Raw genomic sequence first — 18,642 nt, 5'->3', positions numbered from 1 at the left:
AAGGTTAAAATTTTGCTCACATGCTTATAATCGATGATAATGCATTGTGATAACAAAAAAATCGATAAAAATAATTTATTTTCGTAGAAAATTTGTTGTTTGTAAATAATGGAAATTCAAACAGCCGCGCATGCAGTTTGAATTTCATGCGATTATTTCCAAAAGTCAGTATAATTCTACAGCCAACACAGACTGAATTGGGCTCTCTGTGAAGAATACATAACATGTATGTAAAATTTTTAAAAAATTGGTCAGGATTTTTCAAAGGAGTTTACGAACAAATTGTGCACATATTTGGCTCAAGAAGGCTAAACGTGATTTCACTAAGTCCGCCCGATGATATTTCCTACAGAATTTAAGATTGATCAAAGAAAATTCGTCTATTTCCGAAAGTTTCGCTTTTGACAACTACTACTTAGGAGAAAAATTTAGTGAAACGTTAAAATAGCTGTGCAAGTAAGAAATTATGCAAAAAAAATGATCTACTTTTTAAGTAAAATTTTGAGATACCCGGGATCCAAGGGGTCAGTATCACCAAGATTAGATGGCATCAATTACACAGATTCAGAATTAATCGTAAACATTTTTATAAAAAACGGTTAGTTGATATCAAGCGAAACGATGACAGGGAAAAAAAATAAAACTTTAGGCTTATTGACGACTAGACAAATTGTTCAAATACATAGCAAAAGCGGCAGAATAATGTAATGGATTCCATCTAATTCGTCCAAGAGTGAATATTTTAGTACAACAGAAAGAGAAAGAAATTTTTTTGCTACCAATCATTTATAAACTTGAATAAAACCCAGTTATCATAAAAAAAAGATTGCAAAAAAAATGTCCACAGAAAGTATCTTAATAATGTAAGGAGCGTTAAATTACATCAAAATATTTATGTATCCTTCGAATAAAATTTTGGGATTCGAGACCCATAGTATCCATTTCTCGCTGTTCACTTCACCAGTTGACTAAAGTTAGATGGAATCAATTATTGTCTCGTATACAGAAATCATAATGTCAAATTTCATCCGAATCGGTCGATCCAGTCTGGAGATATCAAATATAAAACAGGGCAACATACGTATGTATAAGTATTATTCAAGGATTTGTAAAATTCTGAAAACTGCTAAAATTGTATTTTTGGTTAAAGAGGGGGTTGATGAACCAACAAAGGCTGTAAACACGCCGACATCCAAAGTTTTGTTTCAATTACCATACTTTCCCTTATATACGAGCCGCGTTCTGAAATATTTCGGCCTCACAAAGAAAATAAAAATTTTCAAACATTTGTATTTTATTTTTCAACGTAGTCATCTTGCAGTTTAGACAATTACGTGAATTGTCAATTCTGAAAAATAGACGGTTTTCTCAACTTTGATCCCATCGTTTGAAGTGAATTTTCGTCCAGCTAGCCATTTTTTTAAGTTTAGGAGGAGGAAGTAATCGCTGGAAGTCAAATAAGGCAGACTTCGAAGATTATGTAGTTTCGTACCAAAAACCCGAGACTTGAACGTAGGAGCAATATCGAAGTGAAAGAACGTTTTCTTTTTTGCCAGATGTTGACGTTCGCCTGAGTAGTATTCTTCAATAAGTCCAGTGGTGAAGAGTAGAGTTCTGTCTATTTTCAGGATATCTACGAATTCCGCAAAATAATAACCCTAAAAACCGTAACCGTGACTCTTTCCTTTTTTGACCGTGGCACACTTTCCATCTTCTCCAGCTGACTGTTTGAACTGTTGTTTGGTCTCTGAATTTTTTTCATCTACACTGAACCATTTTTCATCTACTGTTTTAAAACGAAGAGTAAACTCTCCGAAATTTCATTGAAATAATTCTAAACATCCTTGAGAAGTGTTTAGTCGAATCTATTTTTGGTCGCCTATTATTAACAAAGCGCGGTACCAATCGAGTGGAAAGCTTTGTCATATCAAATGAAAATGCATCGGCAACAAAAAACTTTCCTATTACGTTTACATCGGATAATATGTAGTGGATACCGTCTGTCGAGATGTATGCGATGACGGCAAATTCCTGTAGCTTCATTCGGTGATAATTTAATACGGTATTGTTTATTTTTGCGACGATTTTTTCGATCATACCGTTTTTTGGATGCCCCGAGCATTCTTCATTTTTAATTGATGAACGACTACATCAAATTCAGCCGGCCACTTTTTTACCGTCGAAAATAAACAGAAAGAATCCTTTAAAATTGAATCTAACTCTTTTTGTACGTCCTTAAGGCTGAAATATTATAAAATAAGTACTTCGATTTTATTCAACTTTAAAAAATGTAAAAACTTGTTAGTTTATTCGATTCCACTAAGCAACTAATTGCCGGCCTCCGTAGCGCAAGTGGTAGCGTCTCGGCCTTTCATCCGGAGGTCCCAGGTTCGAATCCCGGTAGAGCATGGCATGTTCACACGCTACATTGTCATCCATTTCATCCTCTAACCTGACAGTGGTGCGAAACTTCGCAGCAGCACGCCATCTAAAGGATCAAAATTGACAAATATCATACCAATTTGATCATACCCGCATTATCTCTGCGTCAGCCCTAAAACTTTCTCATCTTCTTGTTAAATACAATATATTAATAGGTTCATGTAAAGTAAAGGTTTTTCAGTTTAATAATTTTTTTATATACAATTAGATGAAACGGTTACGGGCAACGTCTTTGCTGTTATCATTGTCCTATCACTGATTTTTAACTAATCTTAACTCTGGAAATCTAGAAAGACAGCTAAAAGTGGATTCTACCTAAAAAAATTGGTAGATAATATTTGAGCGTTTTCTATTTTGTAGTTTATCTCAATAATAATTTAGCATAGCTCTTTGTTTGGTATTTATATATAATATATATCCTAATTCTTTTGTTTTTACAGTTTGTTGGCCTGATTATAACTTACTTCATCTTTTGGGGACAAGATAATCTAAATTTCTAGATTAACAAAGAAATGAACAAGAAATTGAACATGTTATACGCACCATTCATGTTAAAAGATGAGGCAAACGTGAAGTCTATTCAGTTAACTGGATCTTTAAATTCACTGTAAATACTTTTGTGGTACTTTAACCTTCTTTATTTTTCCTTCAGTAATAAATAATGTAATATACTTAGAAAAAACTGTAAAATTTCTAACTTCTCTGTCAAAAAAGAGAAATAGATATTTAAAGGGATATCAATTTCGTCAAATATTTTATTTTTTATCGTGTATGAAAATCTTCATATAAGTTCTTCGAAATATTTTTCTTGCTGCAATTTTATTTTACTGTACTAATTTTGTTTTAATTATTTTGTCAGATAAGCTTGAAGTTTCTGCTTAGAAGTAAGAATTGAATATTTTGTATCGTATTAGAAAGACAGTGAGATTCGAACCCACGATCTTCAAAATAAAAAAAAAGATACATAATCATTTCGATGATCTCTGTTAGCAGTGTAATTATATTATGCCAATTTTTTCCGCAAAAATCAGTACCTATTGAACGAAATCAAAATACATTTATCTTAATGTTTGTCATCAAAACTGTGTGTTTTCACAGTTTTGTTGAACTGAAAATGTAATTATTTCTTTCGATATCTCATTACGATTAGGTATGATAGTGAGGTATCTTACTGGGATATGATATTGGGTTTGAATCCCAGTGCCTTTTTCATACGATACAAACTATTCAATTCATACTTCCAGGCAGAAACTTCAAGCTTAACTGATAAAATAATCAAAACAAAATTAATACAGTAAAATAAAATTACGGCAAGAAAAATATTTCTTGCGTATATGAAATTTCCATATACGATAAATAATAAAGTATTTGATGAAATTGAAATCTTTGTAAAAATTTGTTTCTCTTTCTTGACAGAGAAATTAAGAAGGGTAACAATTATTCCAATCAAATTTCTTACTCATGGAGTATGTTTTATCTTACACTACACAAAAAATAAAAGTTGTGAACTTTAGAGATCTTTCCAGAGCATTTCCAAATACATAAAAAAACACAAATTAGAGAACTTTCAGTAAAGCATGGTCATAGACCATGCATTAGCCTTTATCAATTGAGATTCAAAACAAATAAGAACAAAAGTTCACGTTTACCTGACCGGTTAGATTAAAATATATTTCGTATTTCAAAAAATAGTTAAAATTGGTTCACAATCTGCTCGTTAGACTTGATTTAACGGCACTTCCAAATAAGTTACTACGTTCAGGATTATCTTTTACGAAATCTTATTAAGCAAAGAATTTTCTTGTAAATTTTTCTCGAGAATAAATAGCTACATGTAATAAACCCTATTGTTTCTTTCGTCTGATACAATTTTAGGTGTGTCTGTTTTTAACAGTCTATAACAGAAACAATCCTATTTAAAACATTCCCTTAAGGGTTAAACCACCTTAACCTATTGGCTGAAAATAATTTACCCCTCAGTAAACTATTACAATAAAACCACTTGAGAATCATGCTTTCATGGTAAAGTCGTTCTTTTTTAGATAATATTTTATAGTGAACAGTACTTCATATTACAAACCCGAATAACAATAGATAAAACAATAGTATAAACTAAGCTGGAAATGTGATCGGCTGTTTTTGCAGCTTCTAACGATCTGTAACGGTAAATTTTCATTTCAACAAATACTGACTTCTAAACTTATCAGTATTACTAGTAATGAAAATAATAGCAAAGGGAATGCATAGTCTGCAAATGTATAGAACTTAATCGGTTTAAAAATTCAACCGGTGTGATTCCTTACTTTTTATATAAAAAAAAAATTAAACTTGTTCCGTTTTATTTTTTACAAATGACAATTTTTTTTTTATTGGGAAAATAAAACTATTATGGTAGAGCCAACGACCAGTCTAATGTCTAAATTATTTTCAACTTCGTCAAAATTTTGGTGAACTACTGTGTAAATGCCATAAAATTAATTTCTTTTTGAGATACTTTTTTTTCAATACGGATACCTTACAAACCCTCTTCCGTAATACCGGAAAATTATTATTCACCATAATCTTATTCTATTTTCCAATAAACTCTTTTTACATCTGCGTCAAAGTAAAAATTGGGATTTTTATATAAACATTACTGATTATGGTTGACATTACTCGATAATCAAAATTTTTAAATAATTTATAAATAATGTCCAAATAACCTTTATTGACAGAAATTTTGATTATAAATGTTGACAAGAGTGTCAGTAAAGTTAATTACTCGTTTGTCTATTAAACGCCCCAAGGACGCAGGGAAATCTTATGAGGAATAACTACAAAGCTCAGGCTCTCAGAATTTCTCGACCCGGACTCGATATCCAGTCCCTCGCGCACGCCCATTGTGTCTAGTTTCAATTTCCTCATACATGATCGATTACATGTAACAGTTTTTAAATACTAAAAACTTCCACTATTTCCACATTTATCTCGGAATCCAACTGTAATTATCTTAATTTTAACATTTTTATTTTTGCTTAAATTCATCTCGTGATTGTAGCATTTCATTATTATTACATCTAATTCTTTTTTATATTTTACAATTATTACTGGACAAATGCCGTTCTTAATTTCATGATCTCTTTCCCTATTATAATACCACGGCAATCTTTTACAGACTGCGTTAATTTTTCATTTCCATAAAGATTAAATAGACACGGTATATTCCACATCATTTTATTGCACTTATAAAGAAACACTTTTACGTTTATTTTATATTTTATTTCTTCTTCGTCGATTCAATATCGCCAATTTTTATTTCGTATTGCTCAGTCGCTAAAGTAAAAGCAGTTTTCTCTATCGAATTTCAAAAAATCTTTTAACTACCAACTCTAACCTCCAAATACATTTCTTGCTCATAAATTAATTAATTTATTGATAATTTAATATAAAACCTATTTGATTTGTGTAATTTTAAATCTATCTTTGTTATTCAAATTTGTATTTAATACTCGATTCACATTATATAGTTAATCTATACGCACAATGGTTTTTAAGCATATTTATAGAAATAGATACTCATATTGTGTGGTTTATGTATAACTTAACCAAAATTAGTATTATAAAATAATAATATTTAAAAAAAAAGTGTATTCAATAAATGGACATTTATGTTAACCTGAAAAATAAAGATATTCTGAAAATGTTTTTATGAATTTTCTTTTTATCAAAACCTTAATAATTTCAGTTTAATAAATGCTTTACCTTTACTTTTCATTCAAAAGTAAAATTCTACAAATATGAATAACACGGTGTAATATATGCCAAGCCGGTTAATAAAGAAGTAAGTTGAGGTAAGCATTATCAGGTTTGATTCACACAAGGATTTCGCTTTTTTCCTAACATAATTTTATCATGTCAACAATCAAACATGTCAATCATGTAACAACGGAAATATCCATTTTTGTTTATCATCATTATCATTTTTACTAGTTTCGGCGTGACTTCTGCACGGACGTACGTGCGTACGTATGTATCACGAATAACTGAAAAACTGTTAGTTGTAGGATGTTAAAATTTTGGATTTAGGACTATTATAACATCTAGTTGTGCACCTCCCTTTTTGATTCCAATCGACTGAACCAAAAGTGTCTAAAATAAGCCCAAAATCTGAAACAATTTGAACTTTGGACTTTTTCTTAACTGCAATAATAAGTCCTTATTAAGAGCTTTTCAACGACATATCATATGTGGTACTTATTTTCATCGGTTCCAGAGTTATAGCCAAATGAAAGTTTAATTAATATAATATTTGGATCTTAGAAGGGGAAGGCACATCGGTTCGAAAAACACTTCATCTCCTTTTTTTTAACTTTTTTTTAATTTATATATATTGATTTATTAATAATTATTAACCTCTGATTGTAAAAAAAATTTTACAGTAAATAATAATTCAATAATAATAAATGAAAAAATATCAGAAGTTATTAATGAAATATAATTTTATGTACTTTTCAATGTAAGAAAATGTGTAGCCTAAATGTAATTTAATAGGCATACAGGAAGTTATGTGGTGCCCACATCAGATTTTTTATAATTTCATTAGCATTAGATTAAAATCAGAAGCAATGGAAGGGCTCTACAACACAACATTTACATCAGAAGGTGTTACAACAGTCCCAGTAAACTGGTGATAATTCCAAAATTATTTAATCATTAATAAATAAAACGGTTTGATATCGCAAGGTGGGATTCATTCATTGTGAAAGCACACCGTAACTATATTGTAAATAGAAAAAACAACAAAATTAAAATGACTCTAATGTTCAGAAAGGCTAGTGGCATACTAGAATTATTCTTTTGGATTAAATATTTACTTTTTACAGTTTACGGAATTTATAGTAAAATGTGACACGTTTCGTTTTATACTGACAATTAAAAATAATAACTTCGCTACTTTTCAAAAATATTCCTCTGAAAACAGCTTTTTACAGTCGACATTTGACTATTTATCAGCTTTTCTTCAATATAAAAACAAATGATGTTAATTCTTCTAATTACAAGAGTAATTTGTAAAATCGTTATCTGAGTAAAATAATAGTAAGAATAAAAGGTTCTAGGTTCCAATCCTGGTTAGATTAGGTTTTTTGTACGCTGCAAAATTCATTTCATTATTAAAAAAAAGTGTGATGAAAGAAAATTTGACAACACAGTTGTAGGAATTTTCAGTTACCCAAATTTTTTCTGAGTCACAGCTTACACGCACAACTTAATTTAACATACTTATAATTTTATTTAAATATATATTTTTTTGCTTAATTAATGATTCTAACCAAATAATTCGCGCGGGTGTGGCGGTACTAGCGGCCACTTTAAATGTCATTCGTTTATTTAATTGTACCGCTCACCTATGACGTCACAACATAGCAGAAGACTAAAACAGATGTATGTCAGTGCTACTCTAGCGCTTCTTTAGATGACGGGGGGGGGGGGCTATTGACGCACTATACCAACTTATCCGTTAGTTTAGAGCACTTTTTTTGGAGGGGAGCGATTTCCAAATTTTTTTTGTTGCAAATATTATATTTTAATTGTTAACACATGTGACTAAAAAAAGTAATACCTTAATTAGGTGAAATCTCGAGATACTGAGGATGACCTTGCTCTACAGCCTCACCCCCCTTGACCTTTTAATTTGAAAATTTAATAGCATCAATGCCCCATACATAGAACTAATCTGACCAAGTTTGGTTAAAATCGGTCCACTGGTTCTGGAGATATAAGGTAATTTATTGTGCGACACCAAACACACACAAACGTACATACATGAACACCGGAAAATTTCCATTCGGTTTTTTGGGTTTCTTAGCTGTTAAAACGTCAAGATTCAATGAAATCCGCATATGTCCAAATCGTATCGATAACAATACTTTCCCTTCTACATCTATAGCTCTGCTGTAGTGCTAGACGGAAAAGTAATATATGACTAATTTATGGGTCATTCTCAATTGCCAATAGATGTAAATTAATAAATGTTCTTAATGAAATAAAACAAGTAAAGTTGGCGCAATGAATCTTGAAGCTTGGAGCAGACGCCTAGGACGGTGCCTGTTATCCAAACTGAAAACATTCAATTTAGTTTCCACATATAGAAGCAATGTGCTTTCTTATAATACAACTTATTATTTTTTGTTATCGAATGCTATTATGGATTACTTTTAAATATTTTCTGATCTTCCTTTTATACTTTATTAAATGATTTAGTGTTTTGCCATAAAAGTTACGGTATATTAATTATTAAATGTAATAAAAAAGTAGACCTATTCTCAACAAGTATTATAATTACCTCAGGAGACAATCCCTAAAATAAACTATCATTGTAAATGTCTGTCATACATAAACATAGTTAACAGTCTTTCCTGATTTTATTTAGTGCAAAAATAAATAAGGGCAAGTCAAGAATTATAATTCAGGAAATGAGTCACTTTTTAGGTAGATTTCATAAGAAAGCTACCCATTTTAATGGGTACCATAATTCGACTTCCGGAAAATTTCTACATATCTTCGCGTTTCACATACCCCAAACTCAAAAACCACCGTCAGTTCAAAAGTTTGTGTGTGTATATATATATACTTTCTTGTGGACATGATAAATGTCGTAATTCTGCGCCAATCACAACCGAAATTCTCGGTGGAGTTCGTTAATAGGTAATATCAGACCATGGGGTGGAATGGGAGGCTTTTTTAAAAAATGAGGTTTCGAAGACAAAGTCATACCTCCCTTAATAGTCACAGTATCGGATCGGATCGGTTTAAAGTGGTTATTAGTCTTGTAAACTTTACGTAAAACTTTCATCTGATACAACTTTTTAATATGACCAACCCTTACGGCAAGGGATGACCAAAACGTTACTGGAATTGTAAGAAAATGGAGTTTGTCGTATACTAAACATGTAAAGTTTTTTCACATGCAACAATTGTCGTATTGAGTAAATTTAAAGTTTTTCTTAACTTTAAGGTGGAAATCTTTTTCATCACCTACTTAGCACCGGTGAAATCTACCTCCACCTGCTGGCATGCCGAAATGGATTTTTTTTAGAATCATATAATCATATGAAGAAATAATACAGCTATATTATTTTCTGATGTTTTGCTAATTGTTCTCAATTAAATTTGCCATAATTTATATATACTCGTATATTATAATTGATTAATTCGAATTAAATTAAAAAATATAATAATGTTCAAAATATTAGCTATATAGGTGATTAAAATTTCAAAAATGTACGTTCTACGATTCAATACTAACACCATAATACATCTTACAAATATTGAAGAAAATTTTATACTAAAAGATCGTAGAATGATGTGAATTGGTGGCTGCCGCTTCAGTAGCACCAAGCATCAAGATTGATCGCCTCGCCTGTATTTGTTTCACTAAATGCATAATGATATGAACTGAGGTATGATCGAAGATTTTTCGGTGTGCTGTTAACAAATCCCGTTGCTGTATGATATACTACCTCCATTCCCCACTCAAATTAAGAGCTGTGATTACAAAGGCTAAACACTGTTTACTTAAATACATCCCAAACTCGCTGCAGTATAAAACATAATTCAACAGACCATTGAAAACCCTAATTTAACGAATTATCACCTCTTCCACCTCATCGATCTGTGATTCTCAGTTTAGTGTTTACTAAACACATTTCATACATGCAACGGTGTAAAGCTGTTGTGTGCGTATGTTTAATCAATAAATAAGTAAATAAAAGTACAATTTTGTTATATTTATCTATGTATTTATTTATAATAGCGATTATTTTTTAATATTACATTTACGTAATATTACAATAATTAATTGGGATCATTGAAAGAAAAAAAAGAAAATTTCAAGCCTAAGCTCATATACAAGATGAGAACGTAAAACCGAACCGCTTAAGATTAAACACAGTTGCAACATATAACACTTTATGAATGTAATGAAAACTTAAACGCAAAATAATTAACTTCTATGTTTACTTTTGCAGAAGTTTACACATTTACCGTATTTTTACGAAAGATGTTCTAAGTATGCGCCGTACTCATCGATGCACTTTCGTGCTCGAGTGATCGTATTAAATCATCTGCCGCAAAATTCTGTTGTAAATAACGTCGATTTCTTGTTGAACGTTCACCTTTAGTTCATCGATCCAAAAACACAAGCCTTCAAATAGCCCGAAAGAAAAAACCCCAATTGGACAACTGAGGAAGACGGAGCCCAAAGTTCACTATTGACAATTTATTTTCCGTAAAAACCGCATGAAAGCGTACTGAAAGTAGAATTCTTTGAAAACTGTACAAGCATTTCTATACTGAGAAGACCGTCAAAAAATACTACCACTACAATACCAGAAACAGTACACCGTAGACCGATTTTCTCATCGTGAAATGGACGTTCAAACATCTGGTGATGGTTTTCAGTCATCCGATACCTGGTTTTGTGCACCCAGATAAATGAAGCCGTGCCTCGTCTGACGTGAAATATAGCATCGGATCTATCTGTCCAACGACTTTATTTTTGAAAACTCAACGGCAATATTTAAAATGTTTCGGTACGTCTGTTCTTTTAAGTTGTTGCACAATTGTTACACGTAACGGTTTTTGTAGTTATCATCCTGCGGATTGTAAGTTGAGTATTGAATTATTGCCTTTTTTGATTTAAAGAAGGGACTCCCTTTTCTACCACCATGCAAAAGTGCATCAATAAACTGCGTTGCAAGTTAACCGCCTGCCTTTCTAAGAAAAAAAAAATATATATATAATTTTAAAGAAAATTAAAAGATTTAAAGTTAAATTTTGGATTTAAATACGTTTTAGAAAATAAAATTGATCGAATGAAAGAGGGAGATTTATAAACTGAATATAACATTTTAGGGTTGAAGCAAAAGACTTTCTATATATAAAAATAAATTTAAATATAGAAAATAACACTTAAACCAAAATGAAGGGAATTTATAAATTAATTCAGTCGAACGTTTCGTAGACGGGGAAGAAATTACACGAAAGAGGGTCGGGAAAATATGAGAGACAGAAGAATGAGTGTGAAGGTTCTGCGCACACGTTTTCGTTAGCCAATAGCAGCCGAGCGACGGTTCGCCGAGAGTCAAGGACAAAAACGCGCACGCGCAGGCGCACGTATAGTAAAATTAAGTTTCTACAGGTGCAATAAAAATTTTACAAGAACAGATTAATCTTTAATAAAACTATAATTTATTGTAAAAAAAGATCTACATAAAAATTTTTTATTACACCGGGTAGACAATATTAATTTAACCGGCTAAATTCGTAAATGACTAAATGAAAGCAATTAGGGATAAAAATTAACAATAATAAATTAATTTTTGTATTAAAATACTTCTGTATTTTACAGCTATTATTGGAATTAAGTGTCGGCCGGCCAGAGATGAAATTGTTTTAGATGTTTATGTAACAGTTGTAGGAATAAGGAAGATGTTAATAATTTTTTAGAAATGCGTGCCCGGTTCAACAGAACATTTAAGCATGTGTTTAAAAATTAGAAGTCAGTTTTCTTCGAATGCTGTAAAATACAGAAGTATTTTTACATATTTCTGTAAAATACATAAGTATTTCTAGTATTGAAATCCGTGTAAAAATAACTGATTTTCCTAGGACCTAAACGCTGGAACTCTCAATTTCCAAATCAGCTGATTTAGGAAGACGCGTTCACCGCTAGACCAACCCGGTGAATTATATCGCTATGACATACCGTAAATTTTTCATACGCGCAAAACAACACATCGATAATATTTAAAAAAATAAACCTTAAAATTCTAATTTTGTTAAACACATCTTAGTTAATGGTCAGAAATACAAACAAAATAATTTTATAAAAATTTTAGATATTTCCTATAATCATTTTAATACACGTAATTCAGAAAACTTTCATATATATAATAACCATAATAATTTAATTGATGAACAAAAATTATTTAAAGAAGATAAATTATCCAAATACGTCTCAAATACATATAAAGGGATAATAATCACTAACACGTGTAATATCATATTTGATAAGATGGTTTCCTTTAATTCTATTTTATCCCACCAGGATTCATTGTCTTCACTATACTTTTGACATTCAAACAGTCATGAATGTGTAATTATTTTAATTTTTAACTAATTATATTATTTTTATTTCCTGATGACGGTTTGAAATAAACCGAAAGCGCTCGAGAAATCACATCTTATTTGCTGGTAAGGTGGATATTAAATTTTTAATTATTTTTTATTCTATTAGATTCAATATTGTGGGAACAGTCAGTACTAGATAAATTTATAACAACTTGAAATTGATGAAGACGTGTAATGAATGTAGATTTTAAAATATTTTACGAGTTAAAAAGGGGCTTGGGGAACGGCAGTTCTGTTGTTCAGTTATACTCTGGTTGCAGTACATTATGTAGTTAAAATTTACTATTTATTATTAACTTCTTTAAAAATTTGTCATGATCTGGGAAAAATTTTACCAAAAATAGCCTAAATGTGTTATACCAAAAACATACTGGTAGTTAGAAATATAGCAATAACACTCGATTGTTTTTATCGAGTGATAAAAACAAAATTTTCCATCCTTATTTTTTTCCCATAATATTTACAGCTCTTTTTTTTAGCATGATTTAATTGAAGCTACAGTCGCTTATTTAGTAAACCGTATTTATAAATAACCGATAAGGATTTACATGTTTATGTACCTTAATATATTTATTGATATGTATAAAATTTAAATTTACACATGATGTGTGTCTTCAGATAAAAATGTATACATTTGGAACGAAAGAATTGCCATTCCACGTGAGCCTTTGTAATTTACAAAACAGTACCAAATTTTTCATTCATCACCCTTCTCCTTATTTATTTCAATTCCAAATCATTAAGTCAAATTGCTGTCGCACAGATGTTTTCAACGATATATATATATATATATATATATATATTTTCTCTATAATATATTCTCTATAATATATATATATATATATATATATATATATATATATTTTGATCACAAAATCTGCAAATGCAGAGTAGAGGCAAAACTAGGATTATGTTAAAAACATAAAAAAAGTATAAGATAATGTTAATTAAACGAGGTTACCGAGCATAGGTTAAATATACAAATAAAAAGGTTAATGTTAAATATACAAATTATATACAACTTATAAATAACAAAAGCGATATTTAAACTGAATTATGGATTTCTTTTTGGATTTGAAATTCCGAAAAAGTGTCTAAAAAGGATTTAATGGGTTATGTTTTTAAAGCTGACTAAATTTTATTTTTCTAAAAATGTCTTAAAAATCATGTTTTCCTAATTTTATGCCAAAAAAAACTACACATTAAATGTTGTTTCATACAATTTACGCGGAATAGATAAACAATTGGTTCCAGCGGTTTTTCGAACAATTGTTTTTGACAACACGAAAAAGTCAACCGCCAAATTAAACGGCACTTACCGTCATGATGTCGAATGCCAAGACACAAAATACCATGCTAAGATAAAAATACCGACCGGAGAGCTAAGGGGTGATGGACAGCCCCCTGCGGAGCTGTCGTGCGTCCGCGCTTGCGTGGATGGACGATAGTGATGATGCACGGGGACTATGGATCCCCCGAGCTCAAAGGCACCTCCCGGGGCAATGCAATGCTTAATTGCGGATCCGGCCTCGGAAGGGGAGTCGGTGAGACAAGAGGATTATTCGGTAGGGCGCAGACACACATACGCACTTTAATAACATCTTGCGGAACCTGTTAGCGAGTCCGACACTTCGTATATGGGGTTCCTCCGACTCGCCAAAAAAAAAGACAAAATACGATGCCTGCCTCCGCGGTGGGACACGCAAGCGAGTGGTGTAGGGCACCACGCTTATTCCGCTCACGCAGATAGGTAAGTTCTAGGAGCTAATTAAGATATCGTTCGCTAAACCGTGTTGAGGTGCAGTAGCCGTTTACGGCACGGATATTCGGTCTTATGTTCTAGGGCGACCAAATTGGGTGGTGTTGGTGGGAGAAATGCCAGACAAACCAATGCCGGCCTCCATGGCGCGAGTGGTAGCGTCTAGGTTTTTCATCCGGAGGTCCCGGGTTCGAATCCCGGTCAGATATGGCATTTTTACACGCTAAAAATCATTCATTTCATCCTCTGAAGCAATACCTAATGATGGTTCTTGAGGTAAAAAAAAAAAAAAATACTATCAGCCTAAACTAAAATCCTTTTAAGTCTTTTTTGTTATCTTCCACATGAATTTGCAGCGTTATATATAATAAACGAGACGTTTATCAATTTATCATACTAATATGGTAAAAATTACATTCAACTAAAAGCATAACACTCAGATAAGATTCAAGATCAGCTTCATGAAGCTCGAAGTTTTGAAAAACAAAACTACGTTCTACATACAATTTATATTTCTTTACAATCCTTTGAAAAGAAGATTTGTTACAACAGCATCAATAGATGCTTTTATTAATGGATTTGGTTTACTTACACAGTAGTAAAATAATGTCCTTCTTTCATTCGTATCTATAAATGAGGTATAGTCTTGTACACAATCAGGCCGAAACGTCTCAGGATTTCCTGAGACGTACGATTAATTGAACCCCAGCAACAAAAATATACTGGTATTTATTTTCTAGTATTCAAACCGTATAAAAGCAACTAGTTTTACCAGGATTCTAACCTCAGAACCTTAGACTTCGAAAATCAGCTGTTAACACGTTCTTTACTGTTCTTGGCCCTGAGGTCAAGAAAATTTCATTTACTAGTGACGGGCGTAATTCTTGGTATAACTTAATTAAAAGCGGGATTGTTTTATTTGTTTTTTCTTACTGGTTATATGTATTCCAAAAGAATAATAGGCATAAGTGTTAATTTTTTCTTAATTTTATTGATTATTGTGTTCTTGTTTTGTGTTTTATGTATTTTTATTTTCTTTATTTTTTTTATAATGTATAATAATTTTATTAAAAAAAATAAATTTTATAGATTAAGTTAAAATTTAAACATTGCATTTTTTTTTCTTGAGTTTTAAGTGCTTTTTTAAAAATAATGTTGTTTTAAATTCTTTTTTGATGCTTTATTACGATAATATATTTACAAGTATTTTTCTTAGCTACCGCAATTTAACTTTCACATTTTATTTTATAATGAATGATGTAAGCCTACTTATTTTAATGAAAATTGTATAATAATGATTTTGGTTTGTGACAGTTTTAACACATCGCAAAAATTTATATTTTTTGTATTGTTATTTTTTTATGTTTAAGCGCTATTAATGATTATTCCCAAACAAATAATCTACAAATATATTTTAGTGCTACACAGTTTCATATATATGATATAATTATTTATTAGAATAATTATTCAAGTTAATTTCCAAAAAGAGTCGTTTCTTTATAAAATGAATTGCCTATAAGACGCATTGGTTAGATTATTTTCATCGAAATAAATATTTGAATGAAATTATATATGTTTTAAGATATAATTATATTAAAAAAATAAAAATACAAATTTGTTTTATAATATATAATACATTCATAAAAAATATTAAAGTAAAAGTTTATGTTTTATGTGTTTTAAGCTTAAAAAAAATTAGTTTAAAAATCTTTTAGGGGTTTGAAATTGTTTCTATGAATAACAAAATAATGATTATTATTGAAATTTTTCCAATTGATTTTTAAATGTATTTACCGGTTTATTCTTAATAAAAGTGTGTTGTCAAAAAAAAAAAACAGTAATGATGATTACTAATGAAAACTAATGACGATTTTTTGTTTATAGATAAAAATATTATATGATAACAAAAAGTTTTTACAAGAATGTCATAATGTTTATTTTGGAAAAAATAATAAGAAAATATTTCAAAAACGTTTTATCGCCTCTAACCACGGGTTCTTGTTGCCGGAGTCAACGGACAAGAAAAATAAATACTTCATGTAGTGTACAGCATAGTACAGTAAACGGCGTAGCTACAAAAGATTGATTTAGACGCCAATAGAGCGCTCTGTAAAACTGTGCGATCTTGACGACAGAGACAAGAACCGTGGTTTTAGCCGCCGAGGATAAGAACAATTAATTCTGTTACAATCAAACAACCGTACCGAACAAGTGATTTGCGACGAGTTAACCAACTAGGCCTTCATTTGAACAGATTTCAACGTACACATTAGGAAAACGTAAAATATTCTTTCCATATCTAAATACCAATCGTATTGATTTATTGTAATTTTTTTCAAACAGCAGTTTTCCAAGTAGTAATTATTATAAAATAAAATTATTTTCTCTGTAAGGTTCACAAATAATATTACAGTCCAAACATAACAGTTAACTTTTTGCGAACAGGCCACGTTTTATAAACAAAAATTCTTCTAAGTTAAGAAAGTTAAACATTATCATTGTTTATTTTATGCAAAATTAAAACAGCTTTTGTAAAATGTATTGAATTAGAATTACAGAATATATAATAATTATAGTACTAGCGGACAAGTTCATGTATCTTTTGCTGGTGAAGCCTAAATAACCTATTATTTCTTTAAAATATTCGTAAAATAGAACCTATTAATTCTTTTTAACTTATGTGAATTCAACAAAACTATTTCTTTTAAAAACTTTATCATATTTGTATAGTATCGAATTTTGTATTTATATTTTATTGTATTTTTTTGTTGGCAATAAGTTTTATTTGTACGAAACAACAAAAAAATCTTGTATTTATAACTTAATAATATTTTCTTGGTATCCACAACAAATATTTGTATTTCAATTTTAATGAAATAAATTTAAAAAAATAATAAAAACCAAATTTTATAATTTTATAACCCAATTTTATAAATTTTATTTTATCAATAAAGATATAATATATAAAAAAGATTTAAGGGATTCCCACGCCTAGAGAAAATTTATCCGAAATAGCTTTAAAACCCGACCAGAAAATGAGCATGAAAAATATTTTTAAATAGATTAACAATTTCGTACACATTTATACGCGTATTCTTGGGTCATTAGCCATTAATAAACGCCCACAGTAAAGTTTACCACTGCATCCGAAGTAGCTTCCGTGATCTTATTTCACATCCTTTGATTTGCAAGATGTTATTCCACAAAAAAATTCCAATAAATCGTTGAACTGTCAGATCGGAACTGAGGTTTCCCTTCTTAACGATATCGTGATTACATTATCCTGTTCCCGATAAAAAATTTTATCCCACAGCTATCATCTTAAGATTTCGCCCTAAACATCTCTAAAATCCTGATGCATACTGTCACATATAATTCTAATTATTAAAAAAGCAAATTCCTCTTGATGTGAGGAAGCCAAAAAAAAAAATACTATTAACTTGTTCTTTATAAACTTCCAAAGAACATGGCATCCATGAAAGAGAAAATGAAATAAATTCATAGTTAATATATTATTATTAATTTATCCACCCTTAAAAATCAAATTCCCTCCACCCCCCCCCTCAATGGGGTGTGTGTTGCATGTTCAGAACCATGGGTCTAGAGCCATTATCATGGATTGAAATTTCAAGTGTATTAACTAATCTCTTGATTTAACGTCAAATATTAATACAGCTTTGTAAAAATATATATATAGTTCAACTGGACTAAAATATTGGATTTAAAACGTCTATACTGTTTCACCTTAACTATCATTAAGAAGTATGTAAACAACTGTAGCAAAAAAATTGTTACGCTTTTAAAATTTATCTACTTAAATAAGAATAAATGTACTTACATATCAATTTCCATTGTTGTTGTAGTTTTTATAGACAAAATATTACGATCTGAATACAGTAATTAACGCTGTAATATAAAACGAACTAAACTTAAAACAAAAACAAACGATGCGTAGCAGAAGTTACTTTACGAATAAATTGCGTCGATACAACGCTCCAAGCAGACCTGTTCCTTCTTGTCGTCTAGCTACATAACAGAACTGCGCGCGCAAGTATGAAAATATAGCTGCACGACGTAGCAGATAGATAGCGCTTTCAAATACGCACGCCTTCCTTTACAAACAACCGATAGGTATTTATGTGTTTCATAACTGAACACTATCCGTTATTTCGATTACTATCGTTTACCGATAGTAACGATTTAAAATAGTATTCTTAATGTTTATTATATCTTACAATTCTGTTACGAATTCCCATATGTAATATAGTCCT

At 30.5% G+C, this 18,642-nt stretch overlaps 1 protein-coding gene across 2 annotated transcripts in view; it reads right to left on the bottom strand.

The window, feature by feature from the left end:
- The window catches only part of LOC142332968 (uncharacterized), a 172,249-nt gene extending 153,863 nt beyond the window's left edge, over positions 1-18,386 (bottom strand). For both annotated transcript variants that reach the window (XR_012758460.1, XM_075379691.1), the window contains exon 1: positions 18,210-18,386. The gene's annotated coding sequence lies outside the window, so the exon portion shown is untranslated. The remainder of the gene's footprint in view (positions 1-18,209) is intronic.
- Between the last annotated feature and the right edge of the window lie 256 nt (positions 18,387-18,642).

The sequence above is a fragment of the Lycorma delicatula genome, chromosome 12 (assembly GCF_047948215.1).
Source record: "Lycorma delicatula isolate Av1 chromosome 12, ASM4794821v1, whole genome shotgun sequence".
Lineage (NCBI taxonomy): Eukaryota > Metazoa > Arthropoda > Insecta > Hemiptera > Fulgoridae > Lycorma > Lycorma delicatula.
Note: the sequence above shows the minus strand (reverse complement) of the source record. Positions and strands in the feature narration are given on the sequence as shown.